This window comes from Nansenia antarctica (genome assembly GCF_963989245.1).
Source record: "Nansenia antarctica genome assembly, chromosome: 20".
Lineage (NCBI taxonomy): Eukaryota > Metazoa > Chordata > Actinopteri > Argentiniformes > Microstomatidae > Nansenia > Nansenia antarctica.
The window spans coordinates 21036883-21042334 of record NC_137693.1 but is presented as its reverse complement, the minus strand read 5'-3'; the positions used below and the strand labels follow the sequence as shown (position 1 = coordinate 21042334).

General features: G+C 44.7%; 1 protein-coding gene across 1 annotated transcript in view; it reads left to right on the top strand.

The window, feature by feature from the left end:
* The first annotated feature begins 342 nt into the window (after window positions 1-342).
* The window catches only part of LOC308174573 (lissencephaly-1 homolog B-like), a 14472-nt gene continuing 9362 nt past the window's right edge, over window positions 343-5452 (top strand). Inside the window, exon 1 of the mRNA XM_080549669.1 lies at window positions 343-483. The gene's annotated coding sequence lies outside the window, so the exon portion shown is untranslated. The remainder of the gene's footprint in view (window positions 484-5452) is intronic.

Below are 5452 nucleotides of genomic sequence, written 5' to 3'. Positions count from 1 at the left end.
AGTCTACCTTTAAATCAGACAAACTTGATCTCTATTAACTTTTTTCCCGTCCCGTTTTCTTTCTTGATTTAATTTAAATAATTAAAATAATATATTTAATTAATTGTTATTCGAACTGCTCTCTTTTCTTGTCGTGGTGGTCTGAGTTGAAAATGAGCCATTCATTTATTTTCAAGAAAAGGTGATCTTCTTCTTTTGGGGGAAAGGAGCGCTGTCCTTCAGCACCAGTGTTGGGATTTGAACAGGGACGTGCGCGCCGCCGCTCTGTCACGTCACAGCTCTGCGAACCGACGCCTGTCCCGACGTGCGCGTCCCCGCGGTTCCGAGGGCGAATGCGGTACTGAAAAATCAAGGAGGAGAAAACAAGATTGACCCTCTGCCGGGTGGCTGGAAAACTCCCACATAAACCAGCGAAAACACTCTCGTTCCGTCGCCTATTGGCATTGTTAACCGGGAGTATTAGACAGACGACACACAGACGAGGTGAGCTGTTTTTAAATGTATAACATTGTAGATGTGTTTGGCCATTATAATGATGACGGTGTGGCTGCAGTTGTTTTGTCTCAAAATGGCGGAGAGGAGAGAGAGGCCGTTACATGTTACAGCACAGAGTAATGGAACTGTTAGAAGCTCAAATCAGTGATGGCATTATACCTCATACTGGCGGAAGTGTTTCCATTCTGTAGCTAAATCACGTGATGATCAACGACTCGAGCTGTTATATTAAACGTTCACGCGCTGACTGACTCGTTCGATAGCTTAGTTAAGCTAGCCTAGTCAACTTTAGGGGTGGGTCCGTTTAACTGCTGAACTAATAGAACGTTGGCAGTTAATGTTTCAAATCAAAACACTTATAAAACAGGGTTTTACTTTGCCACGTTCGTGAGTTACTTGGCAAATATAAGGTGTGGCTGCTTCATATCGGGTTAGTCAGTGAAATGTTGAAAGTGACAATTATATTACTCCAGGGTTAGGGTCGTATTTTAGAAAAAGGGGACGATCGATTCGACATCGAACGTTTTTTTTACTTCCAGGGATTAGTCCGACCCCTTTTTTATGGGTGTTTCTGTGACTGTGTGTGTGAGAACTGAAAAGGTCGTAGTTAGTTAATAGTTGCGAACGTAGCCTAGTGTAACTGCTTAATTAACACCCTCGATGTTCCCTAAAGTGTTTTAACTGGTTGGGTTGGGGGTATGTATTTTGGTCATCCTTTTATGACAGCGTCATATTTGTTGTGACAAGAAGATGTAACAATCAAACGCGACGCCGCTCAAAGTCACGTGGGACTCCCCACCTCCACCTTGGTCCTCTGGCTGGGTCGGAATCGTGATGTTAGAATTATAAGGTTCCATCTCCATTTTTGTCCAAATTGAGTTTTTTACATAATCTGATCCATTAGGTGTTTATTAATGCCTGTGTGGTGTTATTTTTTAAAATGTTGACATTTTTGAGTTAGTAATTAATAAAATACAAAGGTTCCATCTCACAAAACATAATGGAATGTAAACACTTTGACGCTCAATATCTCTGAACTGCCCTAAACGGAGATAGAACCTTATCATTCTAAACGGAGATAGAACCTTATCATTCTAAACGGAGATAGAACCTATCATTCTAAACGGAGATAGAACCTTATCATTCTAAACGGAGATAGAACCTTATCATTCTAAACGGAGATGGAACCTTATCATTCTAAGCTCACGGAATAACACACCAGATAGCAGCTAGCCAGCTAGCCCAGTGTTTAGGGCGTGTTGGAGCAATGCTGCAACCACCTCCTTACCGATCGTCTTATCTTATCTCTCTCTATTTAGACATTAACGTGCCAAGCAACTTTAGTCATCATAATATCTATGCAATGGAGTTGTCAATGTCAAGATCAACCAGCTCATTTCCCCCATAGGTGGCTAAATGCTTTTGACTTGATGTGATTCTGCTAACAGGGTGGAGCTTTCGCATCGGGGCCTAACTAGTTAAGCTAAGCTAAGCTATCGTTCATCGGATAGAACACAGATAAACGTGGTTAGTCACCCAGTTAGTTGTAGTCAGGCTTTGCTACATCGCTACTATCTTTCAGCAATTTCTATTCAGATAACTTGTTGCGGATGATGGAGGTTTGCGTGGATTTCCACACACGATCTGCAACTTTGCTGTGACACACACACTGCACACCGGGAGTGGAGATCACCGTGAGTGTGAAACGACTAGCCTATCTAATGCCCATTACTAGTTGCGCTAGTGTTACCTTGTGATTTAATTGAACGAATAAGCAGTTCGTTAGGTTTATGGCAGTTTTGCTTTTTAATCAGGGTTAGCATCGAGGCTAACTGTAAAGCTGGGAGACAGAGAGGGAGAGAGAGGGAGACAGAGAGAGAGGGAGACAGAGAGAGAGAGAGAGAGAGAGAGAGAGGGAGACAGAGACAGAGAGAGAGAGACAGAGAGAGAGGGAGGAGCGATCAGCAGCGACACAAACAAGAAGGATTGATGGTCATGGCATGGTGCTGTGATGGGAAGCGTGTGTGTTTGCGTGCGTGTGTGTGCATGTGTGTGCGTGTACGTATGTGTGAACAAACCTCCACCGTTTGTTGTCAGATCAGGTGGGCCTGCTACTTGGAATAGTCCTGAATGCTGCTGCTCTGTCTGCGAGAACTTAAGCGGTTCCACACTTGTATGGTGCAATGCATTTGGGGATGTTGTAGGGCTATTATTTGCACCAGTTGATCTCTTGTCAACGACGAATCACAGCTTAACCAGAGGCCTGTGTCTGAATCAGAATTTTTATATTTTTTTTTCTACATCCAATGTCCAGGTACACGAGTACAATTCTTTGGCTTGGGTTCTTCAACATTGGCATTGCAGCAAGATACAAAATCTATAATAGAATAAAGAGCTCCTGACTGTCGTTCTCTTTTGATGGCGCCGGGCCAAAGCAGGTTTGCTTTGCTGAATCATGGTAGTAAGCTAGTAGTAGCCTTCTGACATTGTCGGAGGTGCTCATGTCCGGTTGAAATATTGCCTTTTATATGTAGTGCCACTAGCACTACTAATCCAGTCTTTTACACTCAAACATTCCTTGCAGGGATGTAATGGAGGACCAACCTCCCTCTAGTGTCGGCTACATTTCACCTCCACGTTTGGTGGCATGCAGTGCAGTATTAGTCATGTGGGAGGGAGCATGGTCTCTGTCTACAGCTTTAGCTGTCAGCACTCTGTGTTGTGATTATTAGTTAATGTATAAAGGCTGCTGTCTCTTAGCGACAGCAATTTAATTTCCTCTGGCAGGTAATCAATGCCGTGCCTTTATCCCAAAGCCCCCCTACGCTCTCAGTAATCCGGACACACACACACACTCCCACACACACACACACACACAGGCTGGCACTAGGGATGCTCCGATCTGGATTTTTGGGGCCGATACCGATCACCGATTTTTTCCTTCAAGATCAACCGATACCGATACCGATTGTTTTAAAAATACATGACTGTAGGCTTACTGACTGGAGAGCCTACATATGTTTTGCTTTTTAGACAAACGTTTTGATCCATTAGGCACCAAGCAAACGCAGACCCATTTTTATGGCATAGTAAAGGTCTGGCCTATCACCCAGTTAGGGCCTGAAGCCCAAGTCAGTCGATATGGCTGTATAAAAGACATCATAAACGTGGCCTTCATGGTTTACATACTGTTACGTCCTCCTATGTTTTCTGTTCAGTTATCTGTCTTCCCCAGGAAAAAGAAAAAAAAAAAACGTTTTTTGCGATCGGCCATTTTTGCCGATCACCGATCGAGTCATTTGGAGTGAAATCGGCCGATTTAAATCGGTGGCCGATAAATCGGAGCATCCCTAGCTGGCACCCACCCATTTAGACATTTACATTACATTTTATTAGACGCCTTTATCCAAAGCGACTACAAATATATTTGGTTAATGAGGGACAGTTAAGATGTAGGACTTCGATCTACGGCGGAAGATCGATTGTGAAGATAGGTAGAGGCCCTGCAGTCCTGACAGCAGTGGGCAGCAGCTCGGTAGACATGCAAGCATCCACACACAGGTCATTAGCTATGCTGCCATGGGTTTGCTTAAAACAGACAGGACTATGGCCTAGTTTTTTCTACTGCTTGCATCAATGCATCTTCAACTCTCTCTCTCTCTCTTGATTCTGATGGTATGATGGACAGCTCATCAGATGTCTGGTGAAAGGTACTGTGCCGTGTGCGAGACTCCTGTCCTCCAGGGAGGCAGTCAGCCGGATGTTATCTCGGTGCGTTTCCCCTCAGACCTCTTCTATAGAGCTTTGTGGACTCTTTATTTATCAAGGTATTGTTCAAGTGACATTCATGGAGAGAGGTAAATGATCAGGCTCTGCCCCCCCTGAGGACTGACAGGATGTGCACGCCTGCTCATCTCTGGCCGTCAAAGAATGAGTTTTAGTACACAATGATGATTACTCTGGCTTGTGATGTTTGATGTCTAGAATAGTCAGATGTCTACATTACCTGTGTGAGCCAGTCTCTTTGTCAGAAGAGTGTCACCAGTGTGCGATAACAGCATCTCCCCTGTGTTTTATTTAGCATTTCTTCCACCCAGTAGCGTGGTGTTTGCATGCAGGAGTTGTGCTCTGTGTGGAGTTGACACTTCTTCTCATTCTCCCTCTCTCAAAACGCCTGTGTTGGCTAGGTGCCTGCTCCTCCTGTGTGTCAGATGTGATACTCGTACACACATACCGCATACGCACACTTTTTCTTTTTCTCGTTCACTCCACATGTTTGTGCTGGTCTTTTCAACAGCAACAAAAAACATCCCACATTCAGTACACACACAAACACACACACTTTAGATAACTCACTAGATCATCATATACTGTATACTGAATCTGTATTACTGACGCGGTATTTATTTTTTCTTTTCATTTTTGCTGTATCCTAAAATTCTCCACATCAAGGCTTCTCGGGTATTTGAGCTGGTATAGAGTGATTTGGGTTTGGGAAAGTGCACGGCGCTGCTGTCTCTGCAGTTTAAAGTTTTTTTTTCATTTCTGTGATGCGAGTGGGGCTTAACCAGCGCTCAGGGACTCTCTCTGGATTCAAACACCTTGCTCTAGGACGGGAGGAGAGCTCCCGGGAGACGGCCCATCCTTAATCGTGTTCCCCTGTGGCTGCCTCAGACTGTCCATTATCTACTCCCTCTGGGGCTGGATCCTCTCCTCGTTGAGAGGCGTTGGGCCTGTGTGTTTGAGTGTACTGCTGGGGTAGTGTGTCTTTCTCTATAGGCTTATCCTTAGTTTGTTTGCTTTGTGTGTCCTTGGCCCCTATATACAAGCCTAGTTTCCACCACCAAACATCTATGTGTGTCTTCTGCACAGAGGATCCTGCCAGAGTGCAGTGTCGCACGCAGGTGTCGAGAGCTGCCGTGGCCCTGGCGATGACATCACGACTCAGAGGTCAGGC